This window comes from Peromyscus maniculatus, chromosome 20, assembly GCF_049852395.1.
Source record: "Peromyscus maniculatus bairdii isolate BWxNUB_F1_BW_parent chromosome 20, HU_Pman_BW_mat_3.1, whole genome shotgun sequence".
NCBI classification, from domain to species: Eukaryota; Metazoa; Chordata; class Mammalia; order Rodentia; family Cricetidae; genus Peromyscus; species Peromyscus maniculatus.
The window spans coordinates 39,371,111-39,389,878 of record NC_134871.1 but is presented as its reverse complement, the minus strand read 5'-3'; the positions used below and the strand labels follow the sequence as shown (position 1 = coordinate 39,389,878).

The 18,768-nt window shown below is 38.1% G+C and overlaps 1 pseudogene; it reads left to right on the top strand.

Annotated features, from left to right (window-relative positions):
• Positions 1 to 8,242: 8,242 nt before the first annotated feature.
• Positions 8,243 to 8,468, top strand: LOC121824452 (bolA-like protein 2 pseudogene; annotated as a pseudogene).
• Positions 8,469 to 18,768: the final 10,300 nt, after the last annotated feature.

The following is an 18,768-nucleotide window of genomic DNA, read 5'->3' as shown; positions in this document are numbered from 1 at the left end:
GACATCAAAACAAGGCAAGCAAAGAACTTTATCAGACCCAGATTCTGACAGAGAAGAAATTGGACATTTTGAAGAAAAGAAACTCAATAATTGATTCCTAATTTGGGGGGACAGATGATTGCATGCTGTGAAAATTTGTCTGGCATGTTTTCTGTGTCTTATCTGATGGGTAGGCTTTTTCAGTATCCCATGAAATGCTGCCTGTGAAGGCACATTGAATTGGAGGTTTATTAACTATGGAAGGAGAAGAAAGAAATCAGAGAGGCATGACTATGTTACCCTTTCTGTTTCTAACACTACAGCTGCCCCTGACCTGCTCCACCTGTCTTTACATGGGTATTATGCAAGGGCAATGCAATTCAAGCCAAACATGTATTTCTAATTGTTAACTGGAATTGCAGATGGAACTTTATGAGAATCATCAAGAACCCCAAGGTTAGCCTTATTCCTTTCCATTACTCTTGTAAAATGTTCAGTACAAGATGGAAGGATTTTTGTTTTCAAACTTAGGGTATCTAAGCATACCTCAGATGATGTGGCCTTAGGTAACTAAATAAACATCTTCTTTTGCACAGCATTGCCACCCATTGGCCAAGACAAACAGAAAAGATGGTATCTCTGGTTTGAATTCTGCTGCAGATGTGCACTTCAAAAAGGAAGCTTCCATTAAAGCTCCTGCATTCCACAGTATCAAGAAATCTGCCCTTTGAGACAGAGCAGATCCAGCTCTGGAGGGAAGGGTAGGTGTGTCAGTCAGTCCTCTCATGATGTCTCAGCTCAGTGTCAGAATGAGAGGACAAGGCAGCCAACATTTGTTTTTTCATAGTTCTGGAAGCTAGAAGACCAGGACCACAGTGCAGTTAGGGTGGCTTTCTATTCTTAGTTTGCAATCAGACTTTCTCTATGTATCCTAAAATAGACTTTCCTCTGTGAGGTGTGTGTGTGTGTGTGACAAAGACAAAGAAAGAGACACACACACACAGAGACAGAGAGACAGACAGAGAGAGAGAGAGAGAGAGACAGACTACCATTGGTGTTTCCTGCTCTTCCTGTAATAATACAAGCTCCATCAAATTAGCACTTTCACATAATGAATGTAGTTGAAGTTGACTGTAATTATCCAATGAAAGGCATTTATGTCTAAATAGAAAAAGTCAAGAGTAAAGATTTGAATGTGAATTTTAGGATGGCACAATCCAACACTTAATAAATTGCTGCAGCACAACATACACACAGAGAGCTAGTCATTAGGATTATTAATGTTATTGCATAATTGATTTGTACACAAGAACAAATGAAATTAGTGACATTTACTCAAAGTAAGGAAGAAAGAAAAAACATGTTCTACTGATTCCCGAATGTTCATAATTAGTGTGGGCCTTTGATTTACTTAAAAGTAGATTTTTAAGTTTTAAAGTAAATGAAATGTTTATTTTATTGAGTTTTGAAAATTAATATTTTTGCATTATTACAATCTTAAATTCCTATCCTTATGTTTTTCATTTAATTTACATGTATTATTTTCACTATTTAAATACAAAAATATTAACAGACTTCTTTGGTAACCTCTACAACTCCAGGCCAATTAATTACTTTAGCTTTATTTATTAATTTAATGTATTAATTTTTATTTTTAAGTAACATTCTCTAATAATATATATTTTCTAGGTCGTTAACCAACTGCCGAAATCTAATAAATATAAATTGTAAGTATGTTACAATTTTTTCACAGGTATAATAAAATCTCCTTAGATTTTTCCAACTTGGAATGACAAGCAAAATCAAAATTTTCAGTTCCACATTGCAAACCACAATCAGTATTGTCTCTTAGATACTGTGTAAAATCAAATTACAGTTTAACATGTCTAATTCTCCTACATTATAGATGATTAAAAGGTCAAATAATCTGTTTTTCCAAAATAATAACAAGTATATAATTCTCCTCATCCACTTCTGAAACTGACCAACATATGTCAGTTCTCAGCCAAAAGGACCCACTATGTGTTAAGCATCATATGAGTTGGTCTTTCAAAAACATTAATTAAAAAGGAAAGTACTAATGTCCCACTCAGATAACTGTTTTTGCAGGAACATAGGGAGAAAAACAAAGGCAGAGGGACTAACACATCTGAGGCATGCTGTTGCTGGAGGGCTTCTCTCCAGGTTCCCAAGCCCCGCAGTCCCACAATCCACTTATAAAATAATCATTCAGACGCTTATATCACTTATAAATTGTATGGCCGTGGCAGGCTTCTTGCTAACTGTTCTTTTATCTTAAATTAACCCATTTTTATAAATCTATACCTTGCCACGTGGCTGGTGGCTTACCAGAGTCTACATGCTGCTTGTCCTCGCGGTGGCTGCAGTGTCTCTCCTCTCAGCCTTCTGCTTCCCAGCATTCTCCTCTCTCCTTGTCCCACCTACTTCCTGCCTGGCCACCTACTTCCTGCCTGATCACTGGCCATCAGTGTTTTATTTGTATAGAATGATATCCACAGCATTTCCCCTTTTCTTCTTTTTTAAAAAGTAAGTTTTTAACTTTAACATGGTAAAATTACATATAACAAAACAATTACCGAGCAAGAATTACAGTTACAATATTAAAAAAGATGTCCTATCTATCTTATATTTGTGAATTTAAGGTTTTATATCCAACTTATCTTTTATCATAACTGAGGAAATTACAGCTATCTAGTTTTCAACCACATCAAAGACCTGAGAAGGAACATAATGGCACCTGAGAAATGGTAGATGGATGCAAGCAACTTTCGGGAATCTTGCAAAAGTAGACCAAGACAGCTGGCAGCCTGGACAGTCACCTAATGTTTCTCAGCATTGTTGGTGCATTCAAATTGGCTACAGGCCTAGAGTATCTGACAGACCATTTTCAGAAGCAGTATTTCTGAAAGACCATCTTACCCTGTCTTGGCAGAGTACAGTGGTCGCTTTCCTTGTGTCCCACTTGCAGAAAGGACAGCATTGCATTTGTACTGTCAGCCATCAAGACAAGGGCAGTTCTTTGCCCAGTAGGCCATTTTGTGCCAAAAAGACAAACTTCCAAATGGAAATGTCTTAGAAGCCCAACATTCTCTCGGGATCAAATTGGTGCAGCCAGGAGCAATTGTGTCTTACGTCAACAGAATTTTAAGTTATTTAAATGCCATATTCTCTAGGTCTATGAAGTGTTTGAAGATTACCTATCTATCTGAAATATATCTATGTATACCGAGAAGACTTAACTAACATGGCTACAGATATGATTATCATAGATGACTAATTATTAATCTATTTTTTAATTATCCATTACAATTTTAAATGAGTTACATAAACATAATACCTCAAACAAAAATAGAAATATATATATACAGTATAACAAAATTAACTTCAAGTTTGTATCAATAAACTAAAATTTATACCAATGTAAAACATTTTAAACATAAACTAAAATCTATACCAATGTAAAACATTTTAAACAAGTTGTTCTTTAAAAGTAGGTTCATTAATCTACCCTTTTATCTTGTCATCTCCATATCCTCCTATATATCTATATCATATCCCCTTTTCTTTTTTAGAAAGAGATCATATTTATAATCAACCTGTTTTAAATAAAAATATTGGTTTTTCTCTGTCCCACACCAGAGGGCTCTTCTGATTTGGGACACAAGAATCTCTTAACCATTTTTTTTTAAAGCAATATGTCTGGGTTTAGAGGGGGAGTGAGCCAATTCCACCTCTAAAGCCAGCTTGGTATATTTGGGAATTTGGGCATAGCATCTCTTACTACTTCCTGCTGGAGGGGGGCGCTATATCTTAAGGGGGTGCAAAGAAAATTTTAGGCCTATGGGGTAGTCTGTGAGGCTGTATTGTGTGAACCAGTTGCCTTGAAACTGCTCTGGATGTTGGATCATCTGGGCCATGGTGTCATTGGAGACCTTTCAGGGGGTCTTGGCTGTTGAAACCTGATGTATCTTAATCTGGAACAAATCCACAGCCTCTGGCTTTCTGTGGAAACAAAAGCAGAACCTCTTTTCCAAAGTAACATATCCTTATATCCAAATTTTGAAGTCAAGGTACCTTTAAAATTTACATTTTGGCATAACTGAACAGCTTTTACAATCAAATGTTTTTGTTTAGTTATGAATATCAAAGACAACATAATCCAGATTTTGTGTGTGATAGCCATCTTTACATGGCTTATTACCTTCAGTGTTTTTTTAAACAATTTAATTTTAGATACTATTTGTTTATATAATGGTATTTTTTTTTGTCTTTTAAGCCTACGTACATTTTTACATGTATTATAAACTATTTTATCTGAATCAGTCTTATTGACTGTAGCCTTTTAAGCCTGAAACGGTGCTGTGGCTGCTGGCTCCACCCCCTTCAGCTTTTCAACATGGCAGTGGTACGTTTTCCGTCAGCTCTGGGAGCTATCGTGGTCTATGCTTTTATCCAAGCAGCGTGTAGCCCAGAAACCTTTTTTTTTTTTTAAATACTAGTAAAGACTAAATCTACCACACAGCGTAATGTGCCGCTGGCAGACGCCTCATTCGCCATACTGCTGGTCAAACGCACACGCCAGGAACCCGCCAGTAGCTCAAACCGGCAGGTTGCCGCTCATTTGAGAGAGACAATTAGGAAGCTGTTTTTAGCTCCATTTTAGAATCTCTTCTCAGGTTTTAGGTAGAAACTCTTGCCAACACGTTGGGCGCCATTTGTTGCTGGAGGGCTTCTCTCCAGGTTCCCCAAGCCCTGCAGTCCCACGGTCAGCTTTTTAAGTACTACATTGAAGAAAGGATCTTCCCAAATGTACATAGTAGATTGAAGAAGTACCCAGAAAAAGTAGAGAAGTTCACAACAGGGATGTTTGTGTCAGAATCATTCTATGACAAGTGATGACCAAGGACATTGGCCCTGAAAAGGAGTATAGATCACGGGTTAAGAGAACAGCCTAAAGCTCAGTATATGCCACTCAGGAGACAGCAAGGAGAGGATGACGTCAGAAAGAAAGAAATGGCAGCTGGCCAGGTCCTGCTGGCCATTTACCTTGAAAGAAAAGGTAACAGTGCAAGGAATTGCACCATAGATACTTCCTGACTTGACATGATGTAATAATGTTGACAATGAAATGCGCTAGGAGAGAAACTGAAAGAACAGTTAGGAGAGAAACTGAAAGAACAGTTAGAGGTAAATGGAACACTACATGGAAATGGAAATGATGCCTCTGGTTAAAGAAAAAAATTGTAGACATGGTGAGATGTGCACAGATTCTGGAGACCCAGAAGATGTGCCAGGATACGCTAAATCATGCTTTAGTGATCCTTGCTGTGAACCACTGACAGAAAGACATGTAGAAGATATACCAATACAGGAAACAAGTGTTCAGTTTGGGATATGTTAGTTTGGAAAACTGAATGGACTATCACGAGCTGATATCACATTGGGGTTAGATATATGATCCTGGAAATAAAGAAGGTTTATGTCAAGCACATTTGTGAAGGGATACCCACTAAGCACATTGGGGTTACAAATTAACTGACAGTTTCCATGGGGATATTAGAATCTAGCTGCCAGTTGCAGAGGTGGTCTTTCCTCATAGTGTTTAACACAGAGTAATAAAGACAATATCTGTCTCAGGGTTTTTACTACTGTGAAGAGACACCATGACCAAGGCAACTTTTATAAAGGAAAAATATTTAATTGAGTGGCTTATATTTTCAGAGGTTTAGTCCTTTATCATCATGGTGCAACATGGAAGCATGCAGGCAGAAATTGTACTGGAGAAGTAGCTGAGTGTTTTACATCTTGGATGCAGGCAACAGGAAGTGGTCTGAGACACTGGGAGGTATCTTGACCATATCAAATCTCCACAGTGACATACTTCCTCCAGCAAGAGCATACATACTCCAACAAGGCCACAGCCTCCATAGATACACTTCCTATGAGATCATGGGGGCAATTACTTTCAAACAACCACAATATCTACAAGCCTTTCTCCTTTGCATAGTGTCTCAGATTTGAGGTTAAGCGAGACTAGTTATTAAGCTAATATTTTTGCTACACTTGGACTTTTTTCTAGGCACTCAAAAATAAATGCCTTAACTGTTTGTTTTCTAACCCTGCACTGAAATATTTTCTCTGTTTTCCTATCTGATTATTCTCTGTATTGATATTTAAATGGGTTTGGCTGGATCTATTTCATTGTTCTTCCTTGATTCAAGGTCTAACCTCTTAAAGCATCCCATTAAACACTGGCAACACAAACGTTTCTTTTTCCTTTTTCCTTTTCTTATTTTGCTTTGATTTGGGAGGCAAGCTGTGCCCTTACCATGCTTATTTGAAGATGTGAAGTCTTTGGGAAGCAGCATTGTATGAAGATAAATCTTTTTTTTTTTTTTTCCAGTTGACAGTGTTAAGTTACCAAGAAATCCTTTTGGCTTCTCAAAAAGTTAAAAATATTTAAGTTGAAAAAAAAAACTACAAACAAACAGGGGCTCAAAGAGGAGCTTTTCCTTCTTAAATATGATACTCTGAGGGCTGTTTGGAGATACTTTCAGGAGGTCCATGCGTGCTGTAGTGGAGATGGTAGGCAACTGTTCGCAATACATGCATCCGCAGTCACAGCTTTGTTACTCACTACCTTTACTTAATTTATACTTCCATAAACAGAGAAGAAGGTTTTCCTTAAAATGCCTTCATCAGCACCCAAATACTCCACAGGGTTTTCTCTGAATATGTAATCAATGCTTGATAATCACCGTAAGGCACTTAGCTATTATAGGATAGAAGAGGTTTGGGAATCTAGGAGTCAAATCTGAGCAGACGGCTTGGGAGATGGTTCAGTAGGTTAAGTATATTGTGTGCAAGCATGAGAATCTGAGTTCATTCCCAAGCACCCAAGTGAAAAACCCCTGACAAAGTTGTATGAGTCTGAAACTGCAACACTGGCCAGGCAGAGACAGGAAGAGTCCTGGGTCTTGCTGGTCAATCAAAAAGCTCCAGGATCAGTGAGAGGTTGTCTCAAAATAAGTGAAGAATGATTGAAGACAACTCCTGACATCAAACTCTGGGCTATATAGGCACATATTCATGCACAGACACATATGTATATCTATCTATCTATCTATCTATCTATCTATCTATCTATCTATCTATCTATACATACATACTCACATAAAAGGAATCTGAGCAGATCTGAATAAAAATAAACATATAAGGAAAAAGCAAATGACCATCACCTTATTCTTACCAGTATATCAAGAACAGAAAGGATTCCAGGCACTGGCAAGCATGTAGAGAAATGAAAACCCTGTTATCCTCCTGGAAGGGATATAAATTATGATATTATGGGAAACTATGGGCATTCCTCAAAAAATTTTAACTAAAAATATTATGCCATTCAACTATCCCAAAGGAAATGACAGCAGCATGACCATCAAATGGAAGAATCCTCATGCTTAGTTCAGAGCTGTTCACAACAGGAAAAAATGGGAATAACTGATATGTTGGTCAAATGATGAATAGAAAAGGGAAATATGGTATAAACATACAATGGTACTTTTATTCATCCTTAAAAGAGTATATTCCTGCTATTGACAACAGCATAGATGGAACTTCATGTTAAGGACCTAAGTCACAGGATGCCATTTACAGTATGGAAAAATAAATAATAATATAAGTTGGAAGTAGGAGAATGGAAGAAGAGGAGGATGCACAGAAAACTGATCAATGAGCTAATTTGCAGAGAGGTGAGAGTAAGCAATTTTTGTTTGTTATCACACAGTAGGCTTACTCTAGATAGCACTTACATATCACATTTTAAAAAGCTAGAGGAAGGGGTTTTGAATATTCTCACTATAAAGGGTACATATTTAATGTACCTAACCTTTAATATCTCACAATGTATACAAGATTCTAAACATAGCACAATACTCTGTCAAATGCATTTTTTACTATTTTAATAAAATAAATTTAGAAAAGTGTCATGACTATGAGTTCACCATATAATAATAATAATAATAATAATAACCATCTTGAGTTCCTCAAAGTGATTCAAATTAATTAAAAAGCCTGCAGTGACATTGAGTGTCACGTAAGGAAGTAGAAATTACTTTGAATTTCTCATGTCTTGAATGTTACCATCCATTAAAAATGGCCTTGCCACAAGTTTTAGTTACCACTTGGGAAATTTTACCCTGAGGGTCCAATATGCGCAAAAGTTTGCCTTGAGAGAGTATATGACATGGAACTCAGTTCTGCCTACCTCCTCCTGAAGCTGGTGGGATCTGGAGGCAGAGTATGTAGAGGTGGAGGACATAACAGTCCTGGTGGTGTTGGCTAAGTTCTAGGACAAGCCACTGCTCCAGAGACACCAGCTAGTTCATGAGTGCTTAGCTGAAGAGCTCCCACACATTTATGCCTTTGAGCAGAGAACTTTAATCCTAGAACAGTAGACCCGAGAAGGGTGAAAATGAGGGCCAGAACATCTATTAAATTGTAAATCAGAAAAAAATAGAAAGTGGATATAATTTTATATTAAAAAGTAAGCTTTAAATCCATTTTACTAGAGTAGAAACACCCACCAGGCAGGTTCGAAGTTGTGTCCAAAATCACATGGCACAGGTAGTGTCAGAGCCTGGATTCAAAGTAAATGAAATAAAATCTCTTCCAGGATGCATCTGAGTTAAACATATTTTTGAGTCAAGAATCAGATTCCTTTTGGATTTTTTCTTTAAACTTCATTCTAGTTATACTGTGATTCTGCAAACGAAACTGAAGGCAGTATTCACTATTCTATGTACACACCCCTCAGACTCTCTAACTACCTTTCTTCACTGTCCGTGGTCATGTGGGTGTTTGGTCTCTCAAGGACCATACACATAAGCCTCTTTTGAACTTGACTATTTTTGCCTCATCTTCAGTGTTCTCTAATTAACTAGACTGCTTTCTTTCAATTTTTTGTTGTTAAGCCCTATTTTTAAAAAGGATTCTGTGTGCAGCTTACTGCATTTCCCAGTTACATCAAGCTACCTTCTTACTGGCTGACTTTATCATATTTTCTCTAATTTCCTTTTCAAGCGAAGAGCTTAAAGCCTTTATTTCTCTTAATGACACTCTGTGCATCTTTACGGCGAGAGCTCCTGTTTCATTTGCATTCTCATTCTTTTATTCTTAGTTTAAACTTTTCTAATCTAGAAATAAGTATTCAAATGTAAGAAAAATCAAAACACCATGCAGTACACAAAGTACTTACTTTATAATTTCTCTACCATGTTTCTTTCCCCTCCTGTTAATGTTTACTACCTATACATCTACCACTTCTCAAATATGTTGTTTTGCTTTAGAAATCCTTGCCCTAAAATATGACTATGTTGTATGCAACCTGACCACCTTATGGAATAGACATCATGACCATAATCAGGAAGTTCAATCACCTCCCATGAAGGATCAGTTAGACTGCTAAACTTATCACTCCTGTGGGCTTTCTTCCAAGGTCTCAGTATACTAGAGATCTGTACACAGAGCTATAGTTAAATATCTCTTGAGCTACTTTAGAATGCTCTTTCTACCAAATCTTAAAAACAAAGACAAAGAATGCTGTTACTACCATAACTTAAAAACAAACAAAGATAGTGATATTGGTGTTATTTAAGTATCTGAATCAGATTTTTTTTTTAACTTACTTAATCACTTTTGCAGCTTACATTAGAGGTGCATGTCTACAATTCTATCATGGAAGATACAGAAGTTGGGCGATCCACAAATTCAAGGAAAACATGGGCTAAGTAGTGACACATTGTGGTGATATTTTATTTGTGTGTTAATAAATAAAGCTTGCCTGGAGATCAAGGGGAAAAGGCCAGTCATTTTAAGTAAACAAAGAAGTCAGGCAGTACATGCCTTTAATCCCTTAGCAGGCAGGATCTCTGTGTGTTCAAGACCACACTAGGGAACAGAGCCAAGTGTGGTGACACATGCCTTTAATCCCAGTACCAAACACAGATACCTGGAGGTCTGTACAGACAGACAGACAGTGACAGAGCTGTGTAGGAAGATGAAGTGAAGTAGCTGGGCTAAGAGCCAATGAGAGGGCAGAAAAGCAAGGCATATAAGCCTGGGTAGACAGGAAGTTGCACTCATTGGAAGCTTTGGAGTTGGTGAGGCGAGGTTATCTTGTGGCTTTTTATATTTCCCTAATCTCTCTAAGGCTTTAACCCAAATTTCTGGCTCTGTGCTTTTTGTTTAATAATACAGTTTAGAAATTTGTCTACAACACATTCTCTCAGAAGTCCCAAGTGAATGTAGCTCAGGTTTACAGTATTTACCTAGCTTTATTGAAGTACTTGGTTCAGTTTCTTGCTCTGAAAGAGCAATGCAAAACAAAAATTGTAGGCACTTCAGAAATACATCAATTATTTCCTGATATTAGCACAAAAACATTACACAAACTATAATCTGAGGAGTCAATTGTAAATCATTTAAATACAATGCCTAGTCCATGTCTCAAATTTTATTTCCTTTTATTAAACCTCAGATGAGATCACATTCTATACAGTATCTTATAGGGGACTAATATTTATTTTAGATGTCATCCCGAGTGCAATAACAAACTGACAATAGACTGAATAGCTTGAACAAGAACCATTTTATTCTTACATATTCAGAAACTTGGAATCAAAGATAAAGACTTTAGCAGATTTGATGTTATAGGAAGGTCCACTTCCTGGTTTATAGTTGACACATCTTGATTACTGGACATGGCAAAGGCATAAAGGACATTAGGGGCCCTCTTTTACAAGGACAGAAACCCATTGCTTAGGAATCCACCCTCATGACCAAATCATATACCAATTAATTAGGATTTCATATATGATTTCTTTTTGTTTTGTTTGTTTGCTTGGTTTTTGTCAACTTGGCACAAGCTGGAGTCATCTGGGAAGAAGCATTCAAATAACAGAATTTTCTCAACCAAAATGCCCCATAGGGAAGACTATGGGACATTGTATTGATTAATGATTGGTGTGGGAGGGTTCAGTCCACTATAAAAAGTGCCACCCCAAGGTAGATGGTCCTGGTTTGCATATTTTTAAAAAGCAGGCTGAGTGAGCCTTGGGGAACAAGCATCCAAATAACAATCCTCCATGGTCTCTGCTTCTAATCCTGTCTCCAGGCTCCTACATTGCTTGAATTCTTGCCTTGGTTTCACTTGATGACAGACTGTGATAGGTACATGTAAGTCAAATAAACCCTGTCTTCCACAAGTAGCTTTTGGCCATGGACCTGAATCACAGCAGTAGAAAACAAATTAGGGACAGTCTGTAGCAATATTCTCACCCAAAGTGTGTAGATTGAGAGTGTCAGCTCCTCTTGCTGCATGATCATTGCACAGAACTGTCTTCATTCAAGCAACTCCCATATGCTTATACCAAGAATCCCAAGGTAAGAGTTTAAGGGCTAACTGTAATATCAGGTCTAAAGATGCTGACGCAGGATTGCCGTGAATCATAAACCAGCCAATCTATATAATATGGTCTTTTGACAGATAGGTGTGAGCCACCTGCCTTGAGTTCTGGGAGCCAAAGCCAGTTCCTCTGCAAGAGCAGCCAATTCTCTTGACCCCTGAGGCATTACTCCATCTCTCACCAGGGCTTTCTTACTGTATCTGTAATCTTGGTTACCCTAAATTTTATGTCAGATTCATGCTCAAATTTGCAGGGACGTATGTTCACCATTTAAGCAGCATTCATCTAAAATATTTGCCTCATCATTTTCCTCCCTATTTAAGGATGAGAAGATCAATGTAAGTAAGAACTAGAACGTTGTCAAGATGTATAGGGACATTAGTGAACAGTCTGTCTGTCAACTACTAGCTTTACAGCATTCTGTTCTACCACCCTCATACTAGGATGTGTTCAGCTGTTGACCTAAACCTGAAGGAAAACTCTGCCATTGTCCTTAACCAAACCCACCTTGGCATTCTAAACCATGTTTTCTTCTATACTAACCTTGAGTTCCAGGGAACAGGAGACTTGGAGGTGATTTTCCCCTAAGGTAATATGCAAGTACACACTACCTGAATATGAGTACTTCTCAGCCTTCTTGCACATTTGGTCATATCCTATATAATTCTGTAGCTACTGTCAGTATTGTAAAGACAAATCTTACATAGTCTGCTCTCTTGTACTCTATATAGCTAAATTAAATAAATTTATTTTCTACCTTCTCCCGAATTTGTTTCTTTGTATTGGGAACCTTTGGTGTCAGGGCTTTAGCCAAGACTTTGACAACAAAATGTGTGTGTGTGTGTGTGTGTGTGTGTGTGTGTGTGTGTGTGTGTGCACGTGTATGTGTACACTTGCACATGTGTGAGTGAGTGTGCATACACATTTATATCAGGTGATTCACAACCATCTGTATTTCCAGTTCCAATGGATCTGTCACCTTTATCAGGCACAGGCCACTGTGGTACACAGACACACATGTTGAAAAATCATTTCTGTACACAGAACTAAAATAACAAAGTTTTAATAACTTAAAAAGAAAGCAGAAGTGCCACAATTTGTCCTGCTTTTAGGACTTCCTGGAGGCCTTCAAGATGAGACAAAGGCTCCACTCTCAGCAAGAGCAGTCTTTAAATCCTCAGTTCTGCTTTATTTAGATTTTTCTTTTATATATGATGGATATGTGCATATATCTGTACCATAAGCTGTAGCATATATCACTTGAATGAAGATTCTTTCCTTCTATCACAGTTGAAGTGGGTATACTCTTTAAGATCCCATATTTCACACTGATAATCCTAATAGTCTTCTTGGAGAAAAAGTTACCTTTTAAGTAAGTATACACAAATTTTAAACAATATATTTCATTATTTAATGTTGACAGTGGTTTCTCCAGTTACTATGAGAAAGTCCATGCCAATGCCAATTTTTCATTTAAGCCATAGGTCATGCCCTAAAGTCAATGATGAAATAAAAGTTATTCACATGGGAACTTCTTGGGCTTGACCTTCATCAAGTAGAGCAAAAAATATAACACTTTTATCCATTTTGTGGTATTTTTTTTAAACATCAGGGTTGTCTTTCCATACTGTTCTGGTTTCCATATATTGATAAACTTGAACTTGCTTTGGTCAGAAAAAGGCAGCTTTAAATAAATTATAAAATTACATTCAAAATAACTTTAAGTACATCATTATTTACATATTCATCTTTTCAGTATTTCTTTCCAGTGACTGTAGAGATCTTTATTTTCTGTCCTTTTTTGTATTTCTTATACCTAAAACACTTTGTTCCACATAAAACATTTGCTACCAAGTAATGTGGGGATTTATCAAGGTAACTCCACATAGTAAAAAGGAGGTTTATTTTGGGGTAACTTACAGCCAATAAAGGGATTGGTTATAGGATCCAGGAGAGGTGAGGTACAGTCCAGCAGGTTTCTCTGGAGAACTCTGACTCGGTCTATCTTCCAGCATCCAGGATCACCAGGAACCAAGAGGGTCTTAAGGGCTCCTGTCTTGGCCCTGCCCCAGTAGCGCATCATAGGTAGGCATGGCCGTTACCAGAAGCCTCACTAGGGGTAGTAATTCCAGGTCAAACGTGGAACAGCTACCTACTACAGTAGAGTCCTTTCTTTTCTGTCCTTTGTTGTATTTCTTGTGCAGAAAACAATCACATGCATGTTGCTACCAATCATGATTTGAGTGAATACTGATCTGCTCTCAGAAAGAAACAGGGTACCTGAAACATTATTGAGAGCTGGACTGATCAACTGATTTTTTTTTCCCTGAGGCCCTGATATTTGGAGAAGGAATACTGATCCTTCCCCAAATGAGGAACACACATGGTAGGGCCAGGAACAGCCTGTAACCACAGCTTTAGGAGCTTTTTTCCCTAAGTATCTGATGTATTGAGAAAGAACACAGTCCCTTGTATAAAAACCAGGAATATACTTGGCAGAGCCAGTAATGGTCTGGGGCTGCGGCCTTAAGGGAGCTGCAGCTTCAAGTCCTGAGAACACAGTCCTTCCCACTGTACAGGGCTATGGTTATCAGTTCACTGGCAGCTATGTGACCTGCCTGTAGTGTTTTTGAGACACACTATGTCTCTCTGTGCAATATTGTTGATTAGCTTCTTGATGACTTTGTCCCATTGTATGATGGTTGCTGCTGACTTTGCCACATTTCTCCCATGGAAATAGTATATGAGGTGCTGTACTTCTTAATAAACTTGCATGACATAAGATATAGCTTGAGTAAGAGCCTTAACCCCAAACTTTCTTTTCTTATCCTATTTTGTATCCTCTTTATCTTCTGATCTACTAGTCCTCTCTCTCAGGATGCCCTCACTGAAAAATGTCACTTTTTGTTCCTCATATTACTGTCACTGTGTAGTCATCAGATGTTTATGTACAATAAGAGACTTGATCCTTACCACTACCCAATAGAGAATGATATCTAGAACTAAGAAAACAGCCATTTATCTGTTTATCTATAAGTCCTCTAAGTGCTATTGGCAGAATATGCCCAGGATACCAAATTTATCTTCCTGATTAGTTAGGGATTTTCAGGTTGCTTTTCAAAATTTTGGCAAGTAAGGTAATCCTAATGCAGCCCGTACCAGTTTTCTGACAAAGAAACTGCAACAAGAAATAGGAAAATCATTCTGCCAGGGCCATGAGGCCAGGGCACACATTGGCACTGATGTTTTATGAAGACACATACTGGAAAGCTAGACTTGTTCCTCAGTGCTGCAGACTATTGGCATCAGTTCTCATAGGCAGTCATTGGAAACACAAGATCTGATACCTACTCTATGAAGACTGGATCTAGGAAGGCTGATAATCTTTCTTTCAAGAACCACTTGAAGAGGACTGTAGAGATGGTTCAGCAGCGTAAAGTATATGCTACTCCATGGGTACTTGCATACATGTGCACATGCACACACATACATAAATAAAAAGAAATTACTTCTAAAAGAACCAGTTGAAGTACCTGGTAGGTGTAGATATGGAAAGGGCAGAAACCTGAAACCCTATGCCAAGAACAGCAGTCTAACCCCTGTTCTCTAAATCAGTTCACTCTAGCAAGTATGTCAGTTCCTCCAACTATTACAAATCAAAGCTTTAGAGACCCGAAGAAGAGACTCAGCATACTAGATGGTGATGTTTGCAGAATCCTGGCACACAGACAAGACACAATTCATTTCAGGAATCATAATTTCTCCTCCATCTAAAGCGATATAAAAGGCTGATGGAAGATGCTCTTGGCAGTGTGTTAATGGATGCTAATTAAAGTCCTGCTTTGGACCAAAGGAAACAGCTGAAGAAAGCAGAACACAATAGAGCCTCACAGATGGCTCCTGGAACAAGCAAGGTGGGCTCGGTGATTAAGACACAACACTGTGGAACTTGAGCAGCTGAAGCAGTTCTGTTTGCCTGGTGTAGACACAGTATGAAGGTAATTATTCATATGTAAATCGTGTGAATATTTTCTCCACTTTTTTTTTTTAAAGAAAAATGTCCTTATTCACTCTAAATGCAAGCTGTAACAAGCAAATTCAACTAAATATCATCCTGTTGATTTTGTGGTTCCTTACTCCTCCTTTCTCCCCTCTTTCTGTTTGTAATGGCACTCCCCTTTTAGATGTGGCTTGGCAAATAAAAAGCACACAACATCTGGAACTTCTTAAAATCAATTTCTTTTCTCCTTTATTTTTCGGTTCTATGACTAAAAATGGACTTTCCAATTTGCATCAGGCCTTTCCCCTCCTCCCTTCCCTTTATAAAATAAATAAATAAATGCCATCTGGTCTGACAGCTCAGTTGCCGATTATCAGCCTGAGGCAATCCAAAGCAGCCAGTTAGTCAACGCAGAAAATATGGTTTCAAGAAGAAATGCGAACAGAGTCTTCGCTGTAGTGTGGCTTGGCATCCTGCCAAATCACAGCCCTGTGCAAACATGGTCTTATGTCCTAGGGACTTGGAAGAAAGCCTTGCAATCTGGGTTTTGGAATATTAGCACCTTGACTTTTTCTAATGAAGATGTTGTCAGAATTCAACTGTTTCATAGTTAATGAAACATGTCAATGGTTCAGAAAACCAGATCAGTGCTCTGATGGAACTGTGGGGTCTGTGAGGAAATTAATTTTCCATGCGTTCATTTTCCTGGGATCACAGTGGCTGTGGCGCATCACCAGCAAGGGAGAGCAGCCACGACCTGAGGTACTCCAGCTGAGCTACAACCACTTAAGTCAACACTTGTTAGTAACTGATATTCAGTGTCACCAGGCAATGGTCATATGACTCATATTGCATGAAAATTGATTCAGATACTTATTATAGCTATGGCAGGTTCATAACCTAAAAGACTCAGAAAAATCTTACTCTTTCAAGAAATTTCCCAGTGTTGTCTTTTGTCATATTTCTTAATTTAAGCATATAAGACTACACATAAAAACTAACTGCACTAGCATGGTGTGGAGATTCAAAATCAGGACCCAATTCTTGCACAGAAAGTACTCTTACCCACTTAGCCACCACCCCAACCATATCCTTGATCCTAAATATTTGCAATATACCTCCCATCTTCTGTAAAACAGTTCCAGTGGTTGATGTCATAGAGGCATAGAAACTAGTTTTTAACAACCCTAGTATAGAACATTTTTGGATAACAAATTATTGAGAATGATGGTCATCTTCAGTGACTCCTGTAGCAGAAGTACAATGCTTGAATATTGATATGTTATCAAGACAAAAGAGAGACATTGAGATCTGGAGGCAGGGCATCACAGAAAGGGAAGCTTAGAAAGAAGATATTTGTTCTTTAACAATTTTAATCTCTCTCTCTCTCTCTCTCTCTCTCTCTCTCTCTCTCTCTCCCTCTCTCTCTCTCTCTCTCTCTCTCTCTCTCTCTCTCTCTCTCTCTCTCTCTCTCTGTGTATGGACATATACCAGCCATTGCATGTGTAGGTGCAGCTGCCTTTTGCCTCCCACCATGCTGAGTCAGGGTCTCTCCATTATTTCTGCTGCTGCACTGCATACTCTCGGTTAACGAACCCACAAATTTCTGGAGATTCCTATCTATGCCTTACATCTCTCTTTATGAACTGGAATAGCAGATTCCCACTGCTGCAAATATTATTCAGGGCCCTGACTAACAGTGAGGCTGCTTCTGCCCAGCTCAGTGACTCTGTCACTTACAGAATGAAGAATTGACTTGCTGTCAATAATGTATTATTGTGATGTTTGTGACTCCTAGGCATGTTGGTTTTTGTGCTTTTTTTCTCAAATATTATTTAAATTTATATCTTATGACTATTTGTCATAAAGACAAATTTATCCCAGGCTTCATATATTATGATATATTTACTGCCCTCATTTATATAAGTATTTAAAAAAATGTTTTAATCCTCAAAAAAAGAAGATATTTGTGATGGATTTTAATAAAAAGGTAAAAATAATCATGACTTGTTATAGGAAATGAAGAATGGGGAGCAATAATTTTTAATTTGTCATTTTATTTTTTTAATGTATATTGTGTTTTGCCTGCATGTAGGTATGTGAAACATATATGTATTTGATGTCCATAGATATGACAGAGGAAGATATCAGATATCCTGGAACTGTAGATATAATTGTGGATTGCCATGTTGGTGCTGGGAATCAAAAACCACGTTCCTCTGAAAAAAAAAAAATTGCCGGGCGGTGGTGGCGCACGCCTTTATTCCCAGCACTAGGGAGGCAGAGGCAGGCGGATCTCTGTGAGTTCGAGGCCAGCCTGGGCTACCAAGTGAGTTCCAGGAAAGGCACAAAGCTACACAAGCTACACAGAGAAACCCTGTCTCGAAAAACTAAAAAAAAAAAAAAAAAAAAAAATCCAGTGTTCTCAATTGCTGGGCCGTCTTTCCAGCCTGGAGCAAGCATTTTTAAAGAAGAAGATGAATAGTTTATAGGTAGAGTTATATCTACATGCTATTTTCAGTGACTCTTAAGTCACCTCATGTGGTGATATATTGTGCACTCCAATAAAACTTATCTGGGGATCAAGAGGACAGAGCAAGCCACTAGATTAGACATAGAGGCCAGACAGTGATGGCATACACCCTTAATCCTATCACTCAGAAGACAGAGATCCCTAGATCTCTGTGAGTTCAAGGACATACTGGAACAGAACCAGGCATGGTAGCACACACTTTTAATCCCAACACTTGGGATCTCATGCTTTTGCTTGTGAATTACACATGCCTTTAATCCAAGGAAGGAAGATGGCAGGGCAGAAAAAGATATATAAGGCATGAGGAAACAGGAACTCACTCTCTTTAGACTGAGGATTTCGTAGAGGTAAGAACTTGACTGGCTTTCTCAGCTTCTCTGATCTTTCAGCTTTCATCCCAACGTCTGGCTCCAGTTTTTTGTTTTGTTTTTGTTTGTTTGTTTGTTTGTTTTTTGTTTTAATAAGATTGTTCATAAAATCATGTTATATCCTCACCTCCCTAGAATGATCCACATGAAATGGGGAGTGGTAGGGAATGTTGCTTGATGATTGTTTGACATGATACCCACTAAATCTTCCAAATTATGATAGCTTCCAATATTAAGGGAGGGAGTTGGAATTTTTCTTCGTGACACTATAGGGAATCATTGAAGGATTTTCAACAGAGCTGATGCAGTATTGGATATGATTTTTAAATTATTTGTTTGATGAATGTGTGGAAAGAGAATTGGAGTGATACAGGCATGAGTCAGAGACCCAATGGAGAGGATATT